The sequence below is a fragment of the Mustela putorius genome, unplaced genomic scaffold, assembly GCF_011764305.1.
Source record: "Mustela putorius furo isolate JIRA1106 unplaced genomic scaffold, ASM1176430v1.1 tig00003899_pilon_pilon_pilon, whole genome shotgun sequence".
In the NCBI taxonomy this organism is placed as follows: domain Eukaryota; kingdom Metazoa; phylum Chordata; class Mammalia; order Carnivora; family Mustelidae; genus Mustela; species Mustela putorius.
In genome coordinates, this window is record NW_025422048.1 from 19383521 (window position 1) to 19409669 (window position 26149).

General features: G+C 38.9%; 1 protein-coding gene across 4 annotated transcripts in view; it reads left to right on the forward strand.

Annotated features, from left to right (window-relative positions):
* Window positions 1-26149, forward strand: part of ENOX2 (ecto-NOX disulfide-thiol exchanger 2) — a 267589-nt gene that overhangs the window by 86628 nt on the left and 154812 nt on the right. For 2 of the 4 annotated variants that reach the window (XM_004778712.3, XM_045068220.1), the window contains exon 3: window positions 15908-16051. The exons of the other annotated variants lie outside the window; for them this stretch is intronic. The gene's annotated coding sequence lies outside the window, so the exon portion shown is untranslated. The remainder of the gene's footprint in view (window positions 1-15907; window positions 16052-26149) is intronic. 4 annotated transcript variants of the gene reach the window in all.

Sequence of the window (26149 nt, forward strand, 5' to 3'; positions counted from 1 at the left end):
AGTTACTTAGAAGATGTATTGGTATTTAAACATCTTTTTTAAGATTTTATTTATTTATTGGTCAGAGAGAGAGAGAGCGCGCGTGCACAAGCAGGCATAGTGGCAGGCAGAGGTGGAGAGAGAGGCAGGCTCCCTGCCGAGCAAGGAGCCCAATGTGGGACTTGATCCCAGGATCCCAGGATCATGACCCGAGCCGAAGGCAGCGGCCCAACCGACTGAGCCACCCAGGCGTCCCTAAACATCTTTAAAAAAACAAAAAAAACAAAAAAAAACAAAAAAAAAACCACAACTTTTCTGGACTTCCTTACAAGTTCTGGTTTATAATTGGAAAAATTCTTAAGGAGAGTTTTTGGGAGCAGTGTTAGAAATGCTTTGGGTTTTTTTCAGGGTGCCTTAACAGTATTACTTTCAAATCATTTATTGACTGTTAAATAAGTTTTGAGTTGGGGGTACTAGGACAGCATTCTTCTAGAACTCCCTCCTCTCTGATTTTTTTTTACTCTGTTACTGAGTTTTATATCAAGTTTTTATTAATGTCTTCCAGCTACATTTTTGTTTTTGTTTTACCTTAAATTCAGAGCTTGCCGATCACATGGTTCTACTCTCATTTTTTAGATGAGGAAACCTCCACAAAGAACGACCTGCCCATTTGCCAACTGAGTTGATGGAAGAGCAGACACCATGGCCTGTGTCTTTATGACCTGTTCTTCCACTATACCTAACTGCCTCCTTTGCATTTTTCACATTTTACCAGACTGTTCTTTTTTTTTTTTTTAAAAAGATTTACTTAATTATTAGAGAGAGAGAGAGAGGGAGAATATGCATGATGGGGAGGGGCAGAGGGAGAGAAATCCTCAAGCAGATTCCCTGCTGAGCATGGAGCCTGACGTGGGGTTCTATCCCACAACCCTGAGATCACCACCTAAATCGAAACCAAGAGGTGGATGCTTAACCGACTGTGCCACCCAAGCGCCTGTTAACAGATCTTTCTTAAAGTTCCAGTTTTATCACTGAAGAATCATTGAGATTGCAGGGGACATAGGCAAACCACACTGTAGCCTGATTTTATTAACAGTAGTTGTAGTTTAGACACAGTACTTCTCAGCATTCTTCACGATATTGTACATATAGTTAAGTAAAAAGAATGATCTACTTGAGGGCAGTGGTGACTGGCCTGCAGTCCCAAGGGTTGTAAGATCTGAAGCCAATCCCCTAGGCAGTTTGGATTCTTTCTCTGGGGATAAGAAGAGAGACACGATATTTTGAATTATTTTAGCTGGTATCTCCTGGAGCAAGGAAAGGAATGTAATCCCATAATTATACTGCCTAAAATTTTTCCAAGACTTGTTTCTTTTTGTTTTTGCCAACAACCCTTCTAATCTTTCTTTCCATTTTTTTCCATAGAAGCATCATAAAATGGACAAATTTAGGTGTAACCAATTTATACCACACAACTAATGCAGTTTTCTGCATATTGTAGATAATGAGTAAATGAACTTACCCTCTAAGTGTTGCCTGATTTTATCTAAAAAAAAAAACAAACACACTTTGGTCAGCATATACTCATTTGCTCCATTTATTGCAGTGGTTTTCAGTCCTGGTTGCACATTATAATCACCTGGCATCTTTTAAAAACTAGATCCTAAGGCCCCACCCAGACCAATTAAATCAGATTTATAGGGGGTAGGGCTCAGGTGTTGGTATTTTTTTTTTATGTTCTCCAGGTAACTTTAATACGTAGCCAGAAATGAGATGCACTGCAAAGTATTGATCTTTCCTGGGACACTCCTAACAAATCTGTGAGGTTAGGGACTGGGTCAAGACAGAAAGTGCTTGCTGAAAAACAAAGGAATATGGGAGCTTCTTTTGACATTGTTCACTTTGTGGCAAATCTGATTTGGGTCACGTGTGTATCAGAGAAAACAGTTGCCTTTTAGGAGCCCAAAGGGAGGACTCCTAAATACAGTTGGTTTAATGCACTGCAACTATATGGTCATGCATGGCATCTGCCCAGGAAGCTAGGCTACTTGGTTAGGTATTCATGGCCTTAGTTCATTGCTATTCTGTTTCTTCTTTCCACCATCATCCTACGCAAGTGTGCAATTTCCAGGAAAATCTGAGCCTGTAAATATACCAAGGCTATAAATTTATCAATCCACATCTGTCTTCAAAGAATGCCTTTCCCCAGAACATAACAACAAAAAGAACCAAATGGAAGATGGAAATGGATTCAGTTAGGGACAAAATACAAGTTGGAATGATCTTTTAAATCAGAGTAACCCATTCTAAGATCTCAGGAATGTCAGTTGGACTGAAAGGATGTTTGGGTCTATTCCAGTCCTGGATTCTTCTTAAAGGCAGTTTTAGAAAGTTGCTGTGCTTTCACACTCTGACTTCACCTGGTACAACAGATTCCTCTATAGTGTAATCAGAATAATTGGACTGTCCATTTGCTGCCTCTGGGGTGCCTAGAACTCTTAGGTGCTAAGGATCTGTGCAGTGTTTAAGGCCTTTACCTCATGAAGTAACAGAACTTTAGTTTCCATGTAGTGCTCTTTTGTTGCAGAGAAATTCTTTTTTTTAAGATTTTATTTATTTATTTGACAGAGATCACAAGAAGGCAGAGAGGCAGGCAGAGAGAGAGAGGGGGAAGCAGGCTCCCCACCAAGCAGAGAGCCCGATGTGGGGCTCGAACTCAGGACCCTGAGATCATGACCTGAGCCAAAGGCAGAGGCTTAACCACTGTGCCACCCAGGCGCCCCCAGAGAAATTCCTAAGCTGAACCGTTCATGGAACTGAATTCCGCTATAGGACTCTTTTAATGCAATCTATCACTTCACAATCTCCTAGAAACCCTGACTTACTCTGTCAGTTGTTTGTCTCAAAGCATCTTTCTGAAATGGATTTACCTTAAAGTTAAAGATGATTAGAGTGCTTCTCCAGGAGCCAATTACATTGCTATATTCTGTGGCAGGGTGAAAAACAATATAGCATTAATTTTTCCAAGTTTTCTTTGAGTATTGTTAAAAAGAGAAACATCAGCTTAATCCAACATACTATAATAGCCAAAAGACAACTGCTACTAAAATGCAAGATTTTTTAATAAGACCATTTTGAGGAGTTCTTTTGGGAGGAGAAGAAAGAGAAATATGAAGGGAAGAATGGAAGGAATTTATTAAGTCTTCCTGACCTTCAAATATACTTTGTCAGTGAATGTTGTAGACAAAATAAACCAAGTCTGAGAGCTATTATTAAAATGTTTTTCTCTCTCCTTAGCCCAATAGTATGTTATCTTGCCTCTTAGACTATTGTGCTTTATATTTTCTGGATGAATTGATATCTTTTGACAGGCTTTGTTAAGAATACATAGTAAAGGTCAAGTATAAGCCATTTGCTGGCATTCTCTGGCAGCCTTTATTTCATGGTAAATAGAGATTGAAAGTGGTTTTATTTTCAGCATAGCTTTGTGGATATGCTTCCAATGGATTGTGCTTTTTCTCATACTGAAGCCCACAAAACTTGCATGATTTTCAAGACTGAGATTTAAGAGCTTTAAGATGGAGTCATCTCATACTCCATGCTTCCCCTCAACTCCCAGATCTAATTAGACACCAAATCCAGAGTATTCTACTTCATGAATATCCTGGAATCTACTCATTTTTCCCCCACACATTCCCACTGTCTGAAATAATATTACTGTCATCTCTCCACCATGTCATTCTGGTGTTCTAACTGGTCTCTCTACCTCTAGTGACTTCTCACCTCCACTGTATCCTTCATTCTGCCATAAATGTAAGCTTTCTAAGGCACAGATCAGATCTTGGCAACCTTCCACCCATAATACACAACAACCCACAAACACCCAGAAGGAACCCCAAGGTCCTAATAAGTGCTCTGATAGAAAGGTACTGTGTATTTCTGTGGGGCGAGCTTTTGGGAATTAAGAAACATTTCACTGAAGAGGTAACATTTCATCAAGGTTTTGAAGGATGAATAAAAGCTCTCCAGGTGGAAAAAGGGACAATTTTAGTTAAAGCAAAGGGAATGGTATGTACAGAGCACAGAAAAGAGAACCCAGAAACAAATCCATGCATAGAGTGTCCATTGAACACCAACAGGGGTGCAAAGAATGTACAATGAGGAAAAGATTCTCTTCAGTAAATGGTGTTGAGAAAACTGATACCCACATGCAAAGAATGAATTAGACCCTTATCTTACACATACACAAAAATCAACTCAAAATATGTTAAATATTTAAATATAAAATTTTAAACTGAAATTCCTAGAAGAAAACATAAGTACAAAGCTTTATGACATTGGTCTTGGCTGTGATTTCATGATATGACACCAAAATCACAGGCAACAAAAGCAAAAACAGACAAGTGGTGCCACATTAAACTAAAAAACTTCAGAAAGGAAACAATCAACAGAGTGAAAAGGCAACCTACTAAATGGGACAAAACATAAAGCGCTAATCCCCAGAATATATGAAGAGCTCCTACAACTCAATAGAAAAAAACTCCTAATAACCCAGTTTTTAAAAAAGGCAAAGACTTGAATTGACACTTCTGCAAAGAAGACGCACAAATGGCCAACATGTAAATGAAAAGATGCTTAATGTCACTACTGTCAGAGAAATGCAAATCAAAACTATAGTGGATATCACCTCACACTTGTGAGGATGACTGTTAAAAAAATGAAAAGTGTTGGCAAGGATGTGGAGTAATTGGAACCCTTATATAATGTTGGTGGGAATTGGAAATGGTACAGCTGCTATGGAAAATATATGGAGGTTCCTCAAAAAATTAGAAATAGAACTACTATATGATCCAGCAATCCCATGTCTAGGTATTTATCCCAAAGAATTGAAATCAGAATCTCAAAAAGATATTAACACTGGCATTCTTGATAGTACTATCTACGATAGCCATAATATGGAAATGACCTAAATATCTGACAGATAAATAGATTAAAAATAGTAGGATGTACATACCATGGAATATAATTCAGCCTTAAAAAGGAAATCCTATAGAATGTAAGAACATGGATGAACCTTGAAGGCATTATGCTAAGTGAAATAAGCCTGTCACAGAAGGAAAGATCTTACATGATTCCACTTACACGAAGTATCTAGAATAGTTGAACTCATAGAATCAGAGTACAGAATGGTGGTTACCAGTGGCTGAGGGGCAGGAGGAATGGAAAATTGCTAATCAATTGGCATGAAGTTTGAATTACACAAGATGAACAAATTCTAGAGATTTGTTGTATAACATCATGCCTGTAGTTAACAATCCAGTACAGTACACTTAAAATTGTGTTAGTGGTATAGATTTTATGTTGTGTTATTACCCAGTAAAACAACTTAAAAAAAAAAGAAGCACAGATACGAAAAGGCATAGCATGTTTGAGGAATTTGAAAAGTTTGTTATGAATGAAGCAAAGCATACTTGTGGAAAGTAACAAGAGACAAAGCTGATGTAGTAATTTGGGCCAGATTTCCTGTTTATTTATCTGCCTTCCTTTCTGATTGTAATCTTTTTGAGGAAAGAAACTGTGTCTTATTGAGTCCTGAAATGCTAGGGCCTAGCACACTGCCCAGCACACAGAATTGTTTGAATGAATTTGATGAATGAGAAGAGACTGTCAATATTATTTCATAGATTCAGTCATTGCAATATACATCGAATATCTCAGACTCCACGCTGGAGCAAAATTAAGATCCTGCTTATTCTTTCATAGAACAACAAGTTAGACTTGTTTCAAATACAGATTAGTTCTTTTTTGCAGGCTTTTTCCTTTATAGTCATGTTATCTTCTCAAGGAGTAGATTCTAGCTTTCGCCTCAGTAGTAGGTTTGACTTCAGCCCAGGGACATCTCTAGAGGAGCTAATCACTGTTGACACCCCGATACTCCTCAGGTGGTGAAGCTATGGATCTATAAAAGATGAATTATCATGTTACAGAAATCTGTTTTCTCCTGTGTGTTTAATTTTACAGCTTATGCAGAGTTGTTTTTCATACATTCTTGAAAAAACTAATCCAAAGGAGTATCAAATATTAGGAGTGCGGTAAGCATAACTCCAGAACAGTAGTGATATAGTATAGCAGAATTAATGGGGTTGGGGAAGGAAGAAGGGAGCATAAAATTTTTTGAACGTGTGAATGAAGATTTACTGTATTACCTTTAGGGAATGCTAAATATCATAAACCCATCATTGGTTAATTAGAAGGCAATTAAAATTGTAGCACAGTGATTGGATAAATAGTTAATGAAGGCTAAATGAAATGAAAAAAAAGAGGAAATCTAATGAAATTAGTGTGTACATTTTAGAGAAAACAAAGATAAAAATGTTATTCATGCAGTGCCTCAGTCTTGAAGGATACCAATATCCTTCTAGCATTAACTGATAAAATTAACTCTGCAAAGACCAGTCCAGCTCTCACTCTCCCCCCGCCGAAGCATCCAACACTGAAATGCAGATTTATCTGACTGCTACTTTGATTTTCACTGACTTACAGCATGTGAAATTATTTTGCTGAACCTTGTTTACAACGTATTTACTGGTGTCTTAAGAATCTGTTAGAACAAATTGGTGTGATCTCTGTTTAGTAACTGTTCCTACTGAAAGGGTTGGCTCAGCTGAGGCTCTTGACCAGATCCAGCTGACTTGCTAGTTTTCAAAACCAGCCGAGTGGTTTCTACAGGGAGAACTGTGCTTGCTTTTGATAATTACCTTAGCTTTATGAAATCAATCAGCCTGAAGGGAAGACCTCATTACAGATCTGACAAGATAGACTCCAGTTTCAGTGCCAGAACAACTCTCTGTCCTCAGGCTCTGAAATCTGCAATTATTTATTTTATTTAGACAGAGACACCCATAATACAGTGCCTCTGGGCACATTCTCAGGCAGGTATTAAACAGATAACCTAACGGTCAGCCTGTTAGGAACCCGCCCTTTTGCTGTCATTCAAGTGGAAAATTGGTCAACAGGAATTGTAGCATGGCCTAGAGCCAGCTCAAAGCAGGCACTGATGAATCACCATCTTTCTAATCCCTACCCTCTAAGATGTGGAGAGAAGGGTGGTTGCTGTAACTGTTCCCTGGGCTAAACTACAGGAAAACAAGACTTTTTCTTTTGAGTTCCTCTGAAGACTGCCAGACTTTATCCTAAGGAAAATGATAAATCACCTACCATCTGTCACTTTGAATTGTTCTATCAAATCAACATTTTTTTGAACTTTGTATCTCTGCAAGTTAACTATTTGTTTTTCATTAACATCTGGTCCCTGTGGCGCCACTGCCTAACCGCCCTGGTGATATATGACTAAGTTGTTTTTTCAGGTTTTAGCTAGTTCCTCTCATCTCAAGTCTCCTATGCAGTGTCAGCTGGTTAGGGACTAGGGACGCTCAGTAAAATGGCTTCCCGGCCTTCAGGATGGCCATTCTTATGCTAACCCACTCTTAACAGTTTTCATCGAGGAATGCGATTTTGCTGTGTTTCCCAACCCTTAAATTGTATAGGGGAACAGAATCCTGAAGCATTCTTCTTCTTGAAGTTAGAAATATATATTTTGCTTTCCTGCTCATGGAACTCAAGCATCTTAACAGATTTAGTTGAGACTTTTCTGGAATAATTCACCTTTACTAGCCCTGAGACCTGTCAGCCCCACAGGAAAAACACAGAGAACATTCTGAGCATAGGAAAATATGGATTTGGAGAGAAATCGTCCTTCTCCATTCCAGCTCTCATGTCACTGTTTGAAATGTTCTCATAATATAGTAGCCAGCCGAAACAGCACTGATTAAAGCTTCGAAAGGAGGCATTTCAGTTGTAAGGCTAAAGTGTGGTTCTTTTATGTTGGAAAGTTCAAGGTGACAAATATGGTCTTCTCTCCTAAAAATAGTACAAGCAAAGAGCCATCAGTGACTATTCCCAGCATTATTTATTGATGTTTTACCTTAATGGTTGTGTATTATCTGAAAGAAAAAGAGGGTTATAAAATGGATGCAGAGCTAGCATCTCCCAAACTGTAAATAGGATGTAGCCTGCGGGCCTAAAGAGCCAGCCACTCAAACTTTCTTATTCCATTTTTGAGACAAATTCATATAAACCCTCGATTAGACTAGAAGAAGGGAGCTGTATGCTTATTTAGTGTCTAATATGTGCTAGACCCTAAATATACATTCTCTCATTGAATTTTCCTCACTTCCCTATAGGAGAGGGCATTATTCCCATTTTCTGGTGTAGAAGCAGTCTCAGATCAAGGGGCTTGCTTTATACCTCTTGTAAATGATACACCTAGTAACTAGCAGGTGTGGGTTTGAATCCTGGTCTATTCTAGAGCAGAACTGTCCAGTAAAATTTTCTATGATGATGGAAATACTCCGCACTGTGCTTACTACTACAGTAGCCACTAGGTACATATGGCTACTGAGCACTTGAAATGTGGCTTAGTGCTGCCCACAAACTGAACTTTTCATCTCATTTCGTTTAAACTTAGATTTAAATAGTCGTATAGCTACTGTGGCTAATGGCTACTGTGGTGGACAGCACATCTCTAGGAATTGCCTTTTCTTGGCTGTAGTTTGTAAAGCAGAAATCTGTAACCTGGCGTACATAGAACTCTTAAGAAAAGATCCATATGTGGAGTTTCTTTTATAGTGTTTTCTCATATAAGGGTCTTAGTGGAAGGACAGTTTTGCCTTTGGAAAGGGAGAATGAGGTTATGCAGAATCAAGGTTAGGGGTAGAGTGTATGATCATCTACACCACTCCCCAAAGAGTCTTCCTTCAGGCATCCAGGGTAGAGGGGATACCAGGAATGCTGAAGGAACCCAAAAGCCATACCTCCTTCTTTCCTTCATGACAGCCCTAGCACCAGGATGGTTGGCATCCAGGGTGGGAAACAGGACTGTGGTACCCAAGTTGTAGCTGAGTTCAGTTCAATATGCATTTCTGGAGTGCTTTGACATTGTACAAGCCATCGTGCGGAGCATCATGGAGGAGGAGATTTTAACAATGACTGGGATGTAAAGTGTGTGTTAAAGCAATTTACAACCTAGTGGCAGTGGGTAAGGCAGGAGAGAAGACAAATACTCAAAGAACTATACAGCAAGGTATGCTCTAAAAGGCATATGAAAATGCAGATAAGATCTGAGGAGAACCAGAACAGTGTTTTAGAATTAAAAAGAAAAAAAGCCCAAGTTCCTTGCTGTATTATTAGCTGCATGACCTTGGGAAATTTAAACTCTGCAAGTTTTCCTTTCTTTGTTGTAAAATGGGAATAATAACTAAAAATAAAACTAAAAGATCATGTTCGTAAAGCATTTAAGTTTGTAAAGCATTCTTAACAGCCAGTGAATGGTTGATCCCCTGGTAGCCCCACTCCGTTGCTGTATATGTAATGGATTGGGTGAAAGTGGATAAGGAAGAACATCATGATGGAAATAGCATCTGAGACAAACCATCAGAGAAGGATAGTGTTTTGAAGTTTGGAAATCAAGAAGTAGGTGGTGGAGCAGTGTGAGCTAAAGATGTGGAGATAAGAAAGTAATGTACGATTCATTGAACACCAGGTAGTCCCATTTTGCTAGAGTGTCAGTCTTTTTTTTTCTTTTTTTTTGTGTGTGTATATGCCAGTCTTTTCTACTCAAAGTGTGATTCCCCACACCAGCAGGATCATCAGCATTATCTGGGACTTGTTAGCAAAGCAGTCCACAACCCAGACTTTTTAAAACAGAATCTGCATTTTATTATTAGTTTTTTTTTAGAATCTGCATTTAACAAGCTCCCTTGAGAACATGTGTGCACATTAAAGTTTGAAAAGTGTTGGGATAGAGTACAAGCTGGTGCTTGGTAAGAGACAGTGCTCAGAATGGGTAGGGCTTTATTTTGAAGGACTTGAATGCCTGACCTAGTAGTTTGAGGAGTCCCTAAAAGTTGCTGAATGATCACAGCCAATAAAAATCTGCCTGTCACCTGTATCACAGCTTGAGTGACATAAATGTACATTTTCCCCTGGAAATTTTTATGTTCGCCATCATTCAAGCAAGTTTCTTAGTAGAAAAGGATTTTGGCCCTTTTCTTTCTCATCACTTCCCTTGTTCTCTTCGCTCCCCTATTAATCTTTTACGATGACTCTTGTTTCAACTAAACCAGTTACACAGAATATTGAATTCATGAAATTGACAAAAGTAGGTTTCGTTTGTTTGACATCAGCTAAGACCTGGAACTGAGAAATGTTCATTGGTTTTGGCTGCTAACCCCTGTGGCTGGACAGTGATATTGCAGCCCAAATCTGTGACACATTGCAAATACTCTCTCAGAAGTAGCAAGTGGAGCAGCTCGGTAGTGAGAGCTCAAAAAAGGGAGTCAGACATTTTCAGTCGAGGCTCCCAGGGATGGATAAATCCTACAAAAGTACCAGCGAGCACATTAAGGTCCTGACCATTATCCCAATAACCCCGTGTTTCTCCAAAAGTTTTGAATTAAAAACTAATTTGAAGACCATCTACTTTCCCTTATTACCATGGAGTACCATGTCTGATTTCAAAATGAAATCACTTGGAAAATAGGACTCAGGTTACAGGAAATTGTTTTATACATGAATTAGCTATAGTGTTACTTTTGCCAAAAATTGATACTCTACTTTTTTTTTTCAATCTAAATGTCTGTCTGGAGATTACTGCCTTGAATTGAATTCACCAGATTTCTTGAGACCTAACCATTTGCTTTGAAAGGGAACTAATCCAGAGTATAATTGTGTTTCCTTTTTGCTATGATTGTGCCACCTTAAGTCTATGGGCCACAGCTGCAAATAAGAAGTGGCTGGGACCCGCAGGGTCATATTTCCCAACGATTACCTGGAGCAATCATTAAGTGTTAGATTGCATCTTGAAGGTTAGCCCTCATTTGACCTGATAGTGGAAAGCTCTGTAAAGTGAATTGTGACAGTAACTATAACAGCAGCTGGGCACAAAGAGATCATTGATCTTCTTTTACAAGTCATGAAAATTCTTCAGTGCTCTCCTCAAAGCCCAGGAATTATTTGCATCTGTATGGCAGACATCATTGCATGTGAACTCACTGAGAACCACACTTCATTCGGAGAGATTTAATTTGCTGGTTCCATTGCATGAGAAATGTCATTCTCCAAGGACCCCACCTCCACCCTTCCCTAATATGCATACTCTCTAAAGTAGCCTCATTTGTGTTATGAAGTCAAATAATCTGTATTTTGACTTGACATGAAATAACAGCTGGTCAGCTCTCTAAATCTGTCAACCTGGTTGTAGATGAGATTACATTACTACATGGATTTGATTGTGATCATAAGCTACAGCAGTAGCAAAAACCTATAACACCAATGTTTATTGTTTTCCTTTTTTTTTTTAATCAATTTATGGTTCCCTTTAGAAAAACTGTATATTTTGTGGGATTAGGCAGTGAGGGGACTAGGTGTGAGGAGAAATGAATGAGCAAAGTTCAAAGTTTTATTAAATTTATCCTCAGGAATAAAAGGGCAAGGACTATGAGAACTATGTAAGACTTTAGAAAATTTCTTTTTTAAAAGATGTATTTATTTATATATATGAGAGAGAGACAGTGTGGGGGTGAGAGGCAGAGGCAGAGAGAAGGGGAGAGAGAGAGAGAGAGAGAGAATATCCCAAGTGGACTCCCTGCTGAGCACAGAGCCCAACACCAACTGCTTCTCAAGACCCTGAGATCATGACCTGAGCCAAAATCAAGAATCTGATGCTCAAATAACTGAGCCACCCAGGTACGCCAGACTTCAGAAAATTTCTAACATTGCTCTGTTAACTATTCATGAGTCCTTCGTTTGTTTTCTTTGCTGTAATTATGAGTAGAACCCTTAAAAAGTTAGACATGCATGCTCTCATTTTAGGGACAATAAGCAAGTTAATAGTTGAATAAAATGCGTCATTCTTCACAGGCAGTTTGGGGGGAGATGAAAGGAACCCTCAAAATAAGGAGGTGGTAGTTTTGAAAAAGGTAAGCAAAGCAAGGTGAATCTCTGGGAACACACAAGGAATGGTCCCCAGACAAAGAAGCCCCCCATGCCCCTCAGGATTTAGACCTGTCAGGAATTCTATAGATAAGATTCCCATATTGCTTAAAAGAATGAACTAAATAACCTCAAAAGTTTCCTCCTCATCTCATATATTCCTAATATCTTCCTAACGTAATTCCTACTAGAAAAATAGGAGAAATAGCTTCCGTAAGAGATTTGAAGATAAATTCTGTGGTTTTGGTGAGAATTACAATATGGTCATTGCTAATATTTTACATTTAAGTTGTAATTTCTACAGTAAGAATTCTTAAAATTAAAATGGTAGTTTTCTTTTAAGAATTTGAATAATTTTATTGGGGCTGTTTTATTTACCATAGCATTCAGCTTGAGTCACAAATACATGACACAGAAAAGCCTCTAAGTAACTATTGATTTACTGATTTATTGGTTTATTTAGTGTTGTCTTAGGGGAGAAATAAAACAATACAATCCAAGTGTCTAGAAAGCACTGGTGCCAAAGGATTTTGCTATCTCTATAGCCCTTGTTCTTAAACAACAAATCTTTGGAGACTATATTGGGTCCCAAATAATACAAAATGTGGATTCATATTCAATGAATCAACTTACTGAGTGATATGTCTTTCTCAACTTGATATGAGAGCATTTTCTATAAGAAACTATAACATATTAGATGGTGTGCTAAATTATCAGGATTTTCACATATCTGGATCATATATGAGATGGATACACAGAAAATACTTGAAATCTCTGTTTTATTTAGTGTCAAACAAATATCTATATGCTAGTATGAGGAACAAAATACCTCAATCCCTGAAATTAACATCTGGGACTAAATAAAAGGCAAAACAATTACAGTCAAATATCTATGACTGAATACTTTTAATTTAGCAGCTTCCTTTCCCAAACTCCAACTTTTCAAACAGCAATGAAAAGACTCAGTGAAGAAAGTAGGTTTTATCCTTGGATCAGAGCAAATTCAGACCACTCTCCTCACATTGTACATCAATAATTCTAGAAGTTGAAATGGAATAGAAATCAAATTCAAAATATGGTAGTGGCAGTTAATATTTATTGAGTATCCGCTGTATGCCAGATGTAATGCAGAATGTTCTACATACATAATTTCGTTTTACTCCTTTTAACAGTCCTATGAGCTAGGCACTGTTAATAGCCTCCTTTTATAGATTATGGCTCCGAAGTTCTATAACATCTTCAGTCAGCGACTTAATAAGGCAGGGAAATGGACTAATATATTACTCTGTAAAATTATCAAATGCAAAACAAAATAAGAAAAAATTTTCTGATTAACTGTCATTAATCAGAACCTCCTAATCTCTGAGCATTCCTTTTGATCAAGCTTTCACAGTCCTGCAGTATGGTACTCAAATGATGGAGATGCATTTGAAATCTAATTATTTTAAGTAATGTTGATATAATCAGCATCAGAACTTTTAAGTTGTGGCATTAATTCTTGATTATCAGCTGTCACATCTTTACTCTAACTACATAGGTTAATAGAATGAGTCACCTACCCCCTCCCTATTGAGTATTAATTCATTCAACACTCACTATGTGCCAGGCGTGGTAATAGGCACCAGGGATACAGATGGGGGTGAAGAGAGAGGGTAGAGTGTTGGGGAGGAGATCCTCTTAAGAAGAGTTTACAAACTTACAGGGAAAAGTTTTTTTTTTTTAATTTACTTAGAATAGTAAGATAATAACTTTAAGTATATATATATATATATTCTATCTTTTTTATGTTTGCAACAACTGGGTACAAATGTTATCAGTCCTTTTTTACACATTATGAAACTAAGACTAAGGGAGATTATAAGAATTGCCAGATCATAAAAGACATAGCCAGGATTTTAACCCCAATCTGTCAGCCTCCAAAATATATACTTTTCCCCCAATACCATGCCATCTTACATGGAATTTGTTTTGTTCAGTATAATACTGCAGGAAGAAATACCAAGAAAAGTTTTGCAATAGTACACCACTCACATTTGACTTGGACCACTCAGGTGCAAGAAACCTCTTCATTTGTAAATTGTATTAAAATCTTGTCCTTGTAAATAGTCTTGGTCATTATTGGAATGTTTTTTAATACATAGCAATGGTTGTTTGTTTCTTTGGTTCTAATCATGGTAGGGATTTAATAGAACATAGATATGATGCAATGAACAGTTGACTTAAGACACAGAAGTGAGTTTTCATTCATTCACTTACTCAGGTGATATAAGGAAGAATGTTTAACAAGTTCCAGAAGATTTTTAATGGAGGTATTCCAAGTGGAGTCTGATTGCTGAAGGAATGGTATTTGTTACATGGGCTGAAACATTAGCATAGGGATACTTTTAACTAAAAACAATAATGTAAGGACATTTTGTTAGAACTTAGCATCATTTTGTTGAAACTTGATTGATTTTAGCTGACCAGACTCCAAGCTTTCATTGACCTTTTACAACATTGTCTCAAGGATTAGTGGGGGATTAGGGGGCGCCTGGATTGACCCCTGCCTTCGGCTTGGGTCATGATCTCAAGGTCCTGGAATCGAGCCCCACATCCCCACATCGGGCTCTCTGCTCAGTGGGGAGTCTGCTTCTCCCTCTTCTTCTGTGCTCTTGCTCTTTCTTTCAAATAAGTGAATAAAATCGTTAAAAATATATATTAAAAAAAACAAAAAACAACAAAAAAAGAGAATTATACAGCTATGGGCTGCAGAAAAATTGAAGGTTAAAGAATGAGCCATGCCTAGTCAACCTAATTCCTCTTTTGATAGGATGAGAGAATCAGTGGCTAAAAGGCTTAAGAGAGATCACCTAACTTTGGTCTTTAACAAAGCTTTTGATTCCACCTTTCATGAAGTTTTAATTGAAACACTTGAAATTCCAGGTGCTGCTGCCAGAGGAGTAAGAAACTTTCTGCATGTCCCTGGCTAAACCATGTAAGACTTGGAGAGTAGAAAGTGCCTTTTGCCATTTTAGATGGTGTTGGAGCAAGTAGTAAAGCAATCATGCTCCGGCATCATTTGAAAAGGATAGGAATAATGCTACTCAAACCTGGGTCATAACTCCCCGTCACTCCAACTTACCCCTTGCAAGTTCCATATCTTTGTTTTCTTTTCTTGTTTGCTATAGTTGTGGTTTCCTTTTTTAGCAACTGCTCTGTTATCATTGGCAGTGACTTTGACACCACGGTAGTCTAATAATTATAGCTACATTAACTCAACAACCCTTACAGTGAAAGAGAGAATGGAAAAATGTCAAGAGATAACTGGAGAGGGGCGCCTGGGTAGCTCATTCCATTAAGTGTCTGCCTTTGGCTCAGGTCATCATCACAGTGTCCTGGGATCGAGCCCCAAGTCACGTCAGGCTCCCTGCTCAGCAGAGAGCCTGCTTCTCCCTCTCCCTTACCCAACTCGTGCTCTCTCTTGCTCACTGTCTCTCTCAAATAAATCAATAAAATCTTCAGAAAAAGAGAGAGAGAGAACCTGAGGAATACTTTTTCAAAGGAAGAGTATGTTCAGCCATAGCCACTTTTAATGAAGGTCCTGTCTCTTTAAGGAAGGAGATAGGAGATAATGGATAGCTTGTGACCAAAAATGTTAATTTCCCAGAAACATCAGGGATCTTCTCAAAGATGAGCCACAGTCTTATAAGACCCTTTATCTTAATTCTGTACTCTTAAACAGAATTTGGAAAAATTGCCCATGGCAACTAGCTTTAAGGAACTCACCTGTTATTCCTAGGCTCTTGAGATTTAGAGAGTTTTCCTCTAGTGGCTCATAATCTAGAGACATCCCAGTCCTTAATAGAGTCTGGATTTTGGCTTTCTTTTTCTTCTTTAGGATTGAACCAGCTGCCCTTTGACCCTGCCAACAACAACGAACCCCTGCAGTTTGGTAGTGCCAGTGGCCCTCTGGTCACAGAAGGCCTCATTGAGAATGGAGGGGAGTCAAGCAAGAAAAGAAAGAGAACAAATGCTCCTTCAGGTAAGCTAGGCAATAAGGCACCATCTTGAGCCAGTGATGTTGAGTCACCATTTTCCCAGAGCCTAGTCTGTGACGGGCACTGTGTGGGCATTTGTAAGAACTACAGAAATGAGAGAGTCCCCTGCCCTCAAGGAACTAATGGTGGGATAAAGAGGGGAGTGGGAAAGCACAGAGGTGAATAACTCTAATGACGAGGGTGTCACTGGTGCTGTGGTTAAGTGTGGAAAAGGGGGAAAAAGCAGCGGGAGCACAAACGGGGAAGAGTGTCATTCAGCCTTGTGCCTCGTGGAACACTTCACAGCAGAAGTGACATTTGGGTGGCTCAGGCTGTCAAGTGTCCAATTCTTGATTTCAGCGCGGGTCCTAACCTTGGGGTCGTGCGACTGAGCCCTGAGTTGGGCTTTGAGATCAAGTCAGGCATCAGGCTCTGTGCTAGTCATAGAGCCTGCTTGAGACTCTCTCCCTCTCCCCATCCTTTCTCTCTCTGCCTCTCCCCTTCTCCCCACCTCTCGAAAAAAAAGTGATATTTGTAGCTGACCCTTGAATGGGTAGGCTTGAGACAAAAAAAGATGAGTGAAAACATTGATTTAAGTAGGAGCATTGCATGAATGAATGGTTTCATTGTATGTTTTTCTTTGTATGTACATGTGGTGTGCTACCTTCACTTTTACTTGTAATGCAGATAACCGCATGTATCTGCCCCGGCCCACCGCCCGCCTTGTTTCCCACAGTACACACTCTGCCACATGCATTTTATGCCCTCATAGCTCTCTTGGAACAGGTAATGAGAAGATTTTCCTAAATCGTTTGTAACAGCCAACTTTTTGTCCTCCCCTCCAATCCCCCTTTACCCGCATGTTCCATTAGCCTATTCTCAGGGTAAATTTCTCCAAAATGAGTGGGGAAGCATTAGGAGAACCAAATTTTAATTCATCATTTGGAATTTTCAAATGTATCTCTTTGTTTCTTGGCTATTCATTTGAAAACAGTATCCACAGTATGTAGAGACTGACTGAGATTTGGGGGCGGGCCTAATACACATGTTCGTGGTGTTTTTGTTTTGTTCTGTTTTGGTTTTGTTGTTTTGTTTTGTTTTACTATTACTTTTATATTCTCCTTATAACATGGAGCATGTTTGCAAACATATAACATCCTATCAGATTCTTAGATTATAGGTCCTTCCTGCTTCCAAATCAAGGTATTTGTCAAATACGAGTTCGAAAAACAAAAACACAGTAAAACAGCTATCTGGATCCCTTGAGAAAAGAGTGATTTTTAGAGAACTGTATTTTCTGAAACATTGGAAAGGTGTAGTTTCTAGCTAAGGAACTGGTGTGAGTTCTAATCCCAGCTCTATTTCTGTCTGTGGCCTGGTGGTATTTCCTTAACTTCTTTGAGTTTTACTTTCCTCAGCTGTAAAGTAGAAATGATATTAAAACCCACCTCTTAGGATTTAAATGCAGTTATCTAGGTAAAGTGCTTAGCATGATATCAGTAATTATTTAATAAATGTTGCCGTTGTTTTAATTATTATATATTATTATGAACTTTAACTTTTTGAGCATCAACACATTTCAGGTTAGGTTAACCGTTATGGATTATTTTAGGTTAACTGTTATGAATACAAATTGTGTGTGTGTGTGTGTGTGTGTGAATGGATCTGCATTTTTAAGGCATATATTTAACTCTGCTTGATCATTTAGAGGCATAGTTGTTGTACTGCATCATAATACTGTATTACAGTTTTCAGAGTTTGCTAACGAATATATAGGCCTTTTATCTCTACTCCAAAATGTCCTAGACTCTGGTAGCTTTTAAGTTATTACAGCCATATTTTGTATATATCCTGTCTCTTTTCTACAGCCTGCAATCACTTCTGATTTCTCAGTGTCCTTTCATGCAACAGCCCATTTTCTCCTTCTAATCAGTTACAAACTTTAAAACAAAACAAAACAAAAGCCCAGCCAGCTCCAAGTTGGTATTTCAGATTAGTTTATTAAGTAAGAGTTAAATCAGCTGTAAGAGAACCTGCTATGGAGAGAGTTATAGGATTTAGGGCATCAACTTTTTTTTTTTGGATAAGGAGTAGTGTTATTTATTTAGTTATATTTTGTAACACCTTTTTAAAAATTTTTCTGAATTTCTTTTCAGTGTACCAGAGTTCATTGTTTATGCACCACACCCAGTGTTCCATGCAGTACGTGCCCTCCACAATACCCACCACCAGGCTCACCCAACCTCCCACCCACCCCCTGCCCCTTCAAAACCCTCAGATTGTTTTTCAGAGTCCATAGTCTCTCATGGTTCGTCTCCCCCTCCAATTTCCCCCAACTCCCTTCTCCTCTCCATCTCCCCATGTCCTCCATGTTATTCCTTATGCTCCACAAATAAGTGAAACCAGATGACAATTGACTCTCTCTGCTTGACTTATTTCACTCAGCATAATCTCTTCCATTCCCGTCCATGTTGATACAAAAGTTGGGTATTCGTCCTTTCTGATGGAGGCATAATACTCCATAGTGTATATGGACCACATCAACTTTAATGCATCTATTTGGGCTGCGCTGAGGCCTTTTTTGATCACTTATTCATTATTCCATTGTGTTCATGATAAGTGATGTGCTAGTTTAGAGTAATACCTCCTGAACTGTAGTTAACTCATGAGGGTAGGGAAAGGGGTATGGGTTCATCTGAACTGTGAACTAACTTAAAAGAATTGCAGTTTTATTTCTAATGAGCATATTCAGTGAGAGCGAAGTAACTGTTGCAGATATAAGATTTTAACAGCAGATTATGCTAATCTATAATTAGCCGAATCAATTTGCATTCAAATAATGAATATGCTGAAGTTCTTAAAAAAGACTATTTTCTTTAAATAGGTGAAATGGGCCCTGGCAGGCTAAATTAGCTCCCTTGCAATCTTTTTCACACTCTTTGCCTGGTGAACCCTTTCTTTGTAAGTAGTATCCTTTCTTTGTAACTCCAGCCCAGGTTAAATTACCACAAATTACAAAAAGGTGAAGTCCAAATTAATGAGGTTTTACTACATAGGGAGTGTCTTATAATTGTTCCGTTGACAATCTTATGGTATTATAAATGAGCAGATTACTTTATAATCATTTTTTCTTCCTGTGCAGTACTAGACACAAGGAGAAGATATTTTGTGAGTAGGACCTTCCTTCTCCCTTTGTCACTGTCCCCTCCCTGCATCTTGGCAAGGAGGAAGGCTAGGGTTGGAAGTCCTTAACAGAGTTACCAACCACTTCAGTTCTAAGCTGAGCTAGACATCCAGCCATATTATATTGTTCAACCCTGTGACCCCTTTAAATCAAAGCCATCTTCTTCCCTCTCCTGTCACTGCAAATGAGGAGGGTCGTTGACGGTAGTTCTAGTTCCCCACCGTACCTTCTGCTTTTCTTCCTTTCCCATCCATCCCTCTCAGCTCAGCTTATCTCATCTTTGTCTACGATCTACCGCTCTCCTTTTGTACTAAAATTGATTTCTTTTTTTTTTTTTAAAGATTTTTTTTTTTTTATTTGACAGAGAGAAATCACAAGTAGATGGAGAGGCAGGCAGAGAGAGAGAGAGAGAGGGAAGCAGGCTCCCCGCTGAGCAGGGAGCCCGATGCGGGACTCGATCTCAGGACTCTGAGATCATGACCTGAGCCGAAGGCAGCGGCTTAACCCACTGAGCCACCCAGGCGCCCCTAAAATTGATTTCTTAAAGGTCACCAGTGATCTCCAAATTGTCAAAGTCAGTGGTCTTTTGGTTGGTCTCAACCACCTTGACCTGTTTGGTTCATTTGTTGCTATAAACAACCTCCCCTACCTTGAATTCTCTCTACTGCAGCTTTCCCTGGCAGTATACTTTACAGATTCATTTTCCTTTGCTGTCTCCTTCAAGCACTCTTTCTCCTTTTTCTCCCTACCATTACTTTCAGTGAGTATACTATTATCCACATTTGTAGGTGAAGAATTAAAGGTTTGATAAACTAAGAGTGAACATCTAGCAAGTGATTTAGTCAGGCCTGTAACTCCACACCCTATCTCTAATTACTGTGCCACATTTTCAATGCTTATAGATGTTGGGAGTCTGGACCTGTTACTAAAATATATGTTAAACATTGGTGGCGCACTAGGGAAATCCATATTCATGTGAGAATAAGGTGAGCAAAGCTTAGATTTGATCATTTCTAGGATCCTTTCAAACTCTGAGATACCATGGCCTCTTCTTTTCAGCTTTTTGTTTTTCCCTGCTACTCCCCAAAACAAGTCTTCTAGTTCAGGCAAGGTGATCTGCTACCAAACAAGCATTGTGCCCACCTACTTAGTCCCTTGCTAATGCCATTTTTTTTTTTAAATCTAGAATGATCTCTGTCTTCTTTAACCTGTCAAAATCCTGTCCAACTGAAAGTGCCTAGTACAAGTCCAGCCTTCTCCAGGAAGCCTTCTGCATCATCCATTAGAATTATTCATTTGTACCTCCGAAACCTCTTGGTCATTATATTCATATGACTCATTTGACACTGATTATAGGTTACCTTGCAGTTATCTGCTCATAGGAATATGTCTTGGCCTTTTAACTCGGTCATTAGACCCTTAATGGAAGGGCCCTTGACTCACATGACTTTTAGCAGAGATACAGTGTCTTGCACACAATAGATGCCCAAGAAATATTTGTTAAGTGGTTCCTGCATGACTCAGTCAGTTGGGTGTCTGCCTTTGGCTCAGGTCACGATCCGAAGGTCTTACAGTCGAGCCCTGTGTGGGGCTCCCTGCTCAGTGCGGAATCTGCTTCTCCCTCTCCCTTCCCCACACTTGTGCATATACTCTCTTTCTTTCACTCACTCTCTTAAATAAATAAAATCTTAAAAAAAGAAATATTTGTTGATTGATCATGTCTCTCACTGAATAATTGCTTTATTGGCCTTAATATTCACTGTTACTCTCCTATCATTGCTAGAGTGGAGCTGTGTATAAAACTGGGCACTTGGTATCTAATGTTGATCAGTTGATTTCCTCACTTGACCCTATAGGTCAAACTCCAGACATTTGTAAGATTATATCCTTAGATAAGTCACACATCAAATCTGGGTGCTTGTGAAAAGAATACCTGGCTCTAATGGAATCTTTGGCTCTTTACTAGGTGAAATTTCATGAGTTCCCAAGGGAAACTCATAGGTAGAGTTTGGGTGTCCTGGCCCAAGTCCTCTGTGAAGTAGAGCAGTAATCTGGATTAGACAATACTGCAGTTATTCGACCACAAACTCCTCCTTTATAGATCTGGCTGTTTTGCATCCTTTATCTTTTTTATCAGTTTTTTGAGGGGGTAGGAGTTGGAGGGAGAGGGAAAGAGAGAATCTTAAGCAGCCTCTGCACCCGCTGCAGAGCAGGACATGGGGCTCAATCTCACAACCCTGAGATCATGACCTGAGCCAAAGTCAAGAGACAGATGTTTAACCAAATGCTGAGCCACCCAGGTACCGCTGCAGCTTTTATCTTAAGGTGAGCTCAGCATTCTCTACTGTGTTTGCTCTCAAATTTCACCTTTTCCCAATGGAAGTATTTCCTTGGTGATGATACAGTAACACAAATTGTCAAAGATTGCAGAGTCCACTTATTCAGATGATACTCTGGCCAAAGAGTAGACCACTATTAAGCCTTCATCAGATCATGATGCCAAGTTCCTGTCCATAAGATGCCAGCCACCCTCTGGTGTGAGATCCACCTGAACTTGCAGAAGCAGAGATACCAATCTTCTTTCCAAATACTTCCACAAAAATGAAGAATCCATGAGTCAATATGGCCATTGAGATGATGATTAAAATCGAATGCATTGTTTTAAGCAACATCATGATATATTAGTATTCAAAGGAAGTGTCAGCTCTCTGGAGGTGGGCCACTAACCTGGGGATAATTATGATACCAGAGTGATAATGCAGATGTGGACATTGTCTTGTTTCCATTGTCTTCTTTCATAGGCCTGTTTTGAAAGAGGTTTGCACTTAAAGACATGATGCCCAGTACTAAACAGTATTATCGAAGTTCATGTGAATAATGAATAGCTAAGTATAAAAAGAGAGATTTTCAGCCATTTTCCTTTTGTAATAATAACTGAATCCTAAGAGTGCAGGATCTCCAAGAAGACCCTTCTATTCAGTAATAATTTGCATTGCTATGGTGATTCTTTCTTTCCATAATATATTTTTTAAGTTTTTTTTTTAATTTTTTTTAGAAAGGGGGCGGGGAGAGAGAGCGCAAGAGGCAGAGGGAGAATCCCAAGCAGGCTCCATGCCCCGCACAAAGCCCAACTTGGGGCTCAATACAGACTGAGCCATCCAGGTTCCTCTCCTTAATATATTTTCATATTTGTTTCATTTTAGAGATGAAGTGCTAATAACCAGAGAGAAATGACTCACTAAGGTGGGCTAGCATCTTCAGGGATGTTTGATACAATAGGGACTTCTAGTCTCTACACTCAAATCACGGAGCTCCAGATAGTATCTAAACTTGATCAGAGACCCCTAACTCAGTTTCCAAGGTTTCCTTTATAATTTCTGGAAGTCAAGATGAGACTTGACAATATGAAAGATGGTGAAGAGTTCTAGCACTGCCAACGCAAGATTAGTAAGAGGAAGTGGGCCTGAGCAGCAATAATGAGGGGTTGGTCAGACTTAAGGAAGAAATATATTGGAGTGAATTATTAGGGAAAGTTGCTTAAGCCCGTTTGAAAGAGAAATATAAAAATGAGATGAGCACTCATCTCTTTGGGAGTACTTTTGTTTTTTTTTTCCTTTCTTGCCTAGAAGAGGGGCAATGAAGCAGGAAACTTTTCTATGACACTTAACAGCCTTTTGATTTACCTTGGACTCACAGGGCTGAGACTTTTATTTCACATATACTTTGAAGTCCATAAATGAAAGCATTGATTGTTTTAAAAGAGAGAAAATGCCACCGTTTTATATCTTGGTGTTTGGTATTTCTAGCATGTCAGCTGAATTATTATATTGCCAAAGGCAAGAAGAGCCTATTGTTCCTTCAAATGGAATTAAAATAAGAAGAAAACTAGACTAATAGCCCTACTCAGTTTCTTTAGTCCTTTGGACATTTTTATCTGATTATAGGTTCAAGAAATAAAGCTGTATCTTGATAACTAGAGGATCAAAAAAGTGCACTGACTTCTGTCTTTCTCAGGTTGATAGAAACTCAGTGTGAAATTTTTATCTTCATGGACTGTCAGAGGGAAGGGAGATTGAAGGTGACACAAAAGAGGATAGGGATGCCTGGGTGGCTCAGTCGGTTATGCGTCTGCCTTCACCTCAGGTCATGATCCCAAGGTCCTGGGATCAAGTCCTGCATCAGGCCCCCTGCTTTGTAGGGAGCCTGCTTCTCCCTCTACCCTTCCCCATGCTCTTGTATTCTCTCTCTCTCTTTCACAAATAAATAAAATCTTAAAAAAAAAAAGAGGCAGGATAGAAAAATGCAAATGTATCTCTCTTAAGTTGACCCAACCATGGGAATAGCTTTGGAAAGATTTTATGACTTTATTGTATCTAAGCTTTTAGTACTTCTCTCAGCAGACATGAAGTGTGAGTCAACTTTATGTGATGCTAATATAAAGGCTAGTTGTAGATGTTGAATCATAGTATTTTAGAGTTGGAGGCAACCTTGTCTAACTCCATCATTTTTACAAATGAAGAAACTAAGACCTAGAGAAGGGGCTTTTCTAAAGTCGGATGGTTAATTAGTGGCAGAACCAGAACCGATTACTACCAGACCCGTATAATCATTTCAAGTTGGTTAGGGCTGTGGCATGCAGTTGATTCATTCGTACTGCAGAAAGTATGTCTATAACCTAGAGGAGCTAGCTTCCCCCATGCTAATAGTATTGCATGATTTGTAGCAAGCTAACACAGTGGTATATGACATCCCATATCTGTTCTGCCTGCTACACAGGGGAGGGCCCTTTGATCTCAAGCTACAAAAGGAGTTTGAGACTGGGAAACACCTATGAGGAAATTCCTTCTGTAGAGCTGAACTTTAGCAGCTCAGAAAATCATAGAATATGCTCTTGGTGACCCCTGCTTCCTTGGCAGGGGATAGTTTGTGTTCCCTACCCCAGCCCACCCTTATGGCCACTCCATCCAAATGGGAAAAAATGTATTATGTTTATGATTTTATCATTATTATTATTAATTATTATTATTATGTTCAGTTATCCTACTTATAGTACATCATTAGTTTCTGATGTATTATTCAATGATTCATTATTTGCATATAACACCCAGTGCTCATCACAACACTTGTTACAGAAGGAAGGAGGTGGGGTAACTGGGTGATAGGTGTTTATCTATGATTTATACATTGTTGCATAACTTTTTCTGGAGGATCTCTTTCAGTTTCTTGATTTCTAAGTAAAGACTTGTCTGGAAAAAATCAGTTTTAGAGTTCAGAGTAAGAGAATTCTTAGATTTGAAGAGATGGTTTTCCTCTCCTGTTAACTTAATAACATTATCACAGCTACTGTCCTTCTTGGCTTTGAGGTCTGTTCTGGCCTGCTTGGCTTTAATAGGAGAAAAGAGTGTACTCACACATGTACTGAAAAGAATATTGAAGATTGTAATTTGAGTACTGGACAGGCCACTTAGTAGTAGTACTTTGACCCTAGGTAAATCACAGAGGCCTTTGTGTATAAGCCTCACTTTCCACATCTGTTAAATGAGTAAAGCATTTTGAAAATGGCCAGATTTTTACTTCTTTTACTTTTATAGTTCCTGTTTCTGCTTGTTAGGGTTTGAGAGGGTGAGTGCTTTTCTCCTTCCAGTTCTAAAACAAACTGAAAACAAACACAAAATGCCATGTGAGGAACAAAATTTGGTTATCAGCTTTATTATAAGTAAAACTAAGTGGAAGAAATGGCTTAAGCCTAAGGCCTAATGAGGCTCCCTACCATCTTCAGCTCCAAATCTATAGTTTGATATCCACCTATGGAGAAGATTGAATCCGCAAAGCAGACTACTTACCCACCCACTGTCATTGAGAGCAATGACTTGTGTCACAATTCAATGGAAGCTACAGATTAAGAGCAAGGTGGGCCTATGGGCACACCACTAGAAAACATTGGGAAACCAACCATTAGAGTCCACTGTGTGGTACAAAGAAATAGGGTTGTTTTCTTATGTGTGTCAAGTATTCTCTATGTATAAAATCAAGACAGATTCCAGATGAAGCTCAACCTCCTATCATTTGATTTAGCCTCAAAGTAGGACTTCACAGTGAAGAGATATCATTTTCACACATTTCAAACACAGAATATCGCTGCTACCATTTTAGCACGGTCATTCACATGGGGTTGCAAACTCTACAAATATTCCTTTCTCTTCCATGACCCCAAGGTATAATAATTACTTTATTACTACAGCTAATACTATAGAACACTTACTTTGGCCAGACACTATTCTAAGTATTTCAAATGTGTCAACTTATTTAATTTTTCACAGCAACTCTATGATTATCCTTGTTTTACTGATAGGGAAACTTAAATCCAGAGAAGTTAAACAATTTATCCAAATAGTAAATGGAGGAGATGAGATCCAAACCCAGGCAGAGTAGCTCCAAAATCAGTGTCCAGAATCAACTGAATCAGAATAGAAATTGAGGGAGGGGGCAGGCATCAGTTTTATTTATTTAAATCAGAATTGATTTATCTGATGACTGGGACACCTGGGGAGCTCAGTCAGTTAAGCCCAGGACTCTTGATTTCAGCTCAGGTCCTGATCTCAGGGTTGTAAGATTCAGCCCTTCTAGAGAGATTCTCTCTTTCCCACTCCCTCTGCCCCTCACTCCTCCTGCACTTGCACACTCTCTCTCAAAAAGGAGAAAGAAAAAAGAATTGATTTAGCTGATGACTAAGGATAAAAGTAAGTGCTCATTCAAGGCTTCACTTCTGCAGTCTGGCTTTCAGGTCAAAATGCCCTTGAGTTAAAACAACCTCTGTCTCCTACAAAGTAAGCAGAGCTTTGTCAGGGCACAGACACACACCCTAGATGATCCCACTTAGCAGGCAGGCTTAAGAACTAGTATAGCTACCCATACTGCA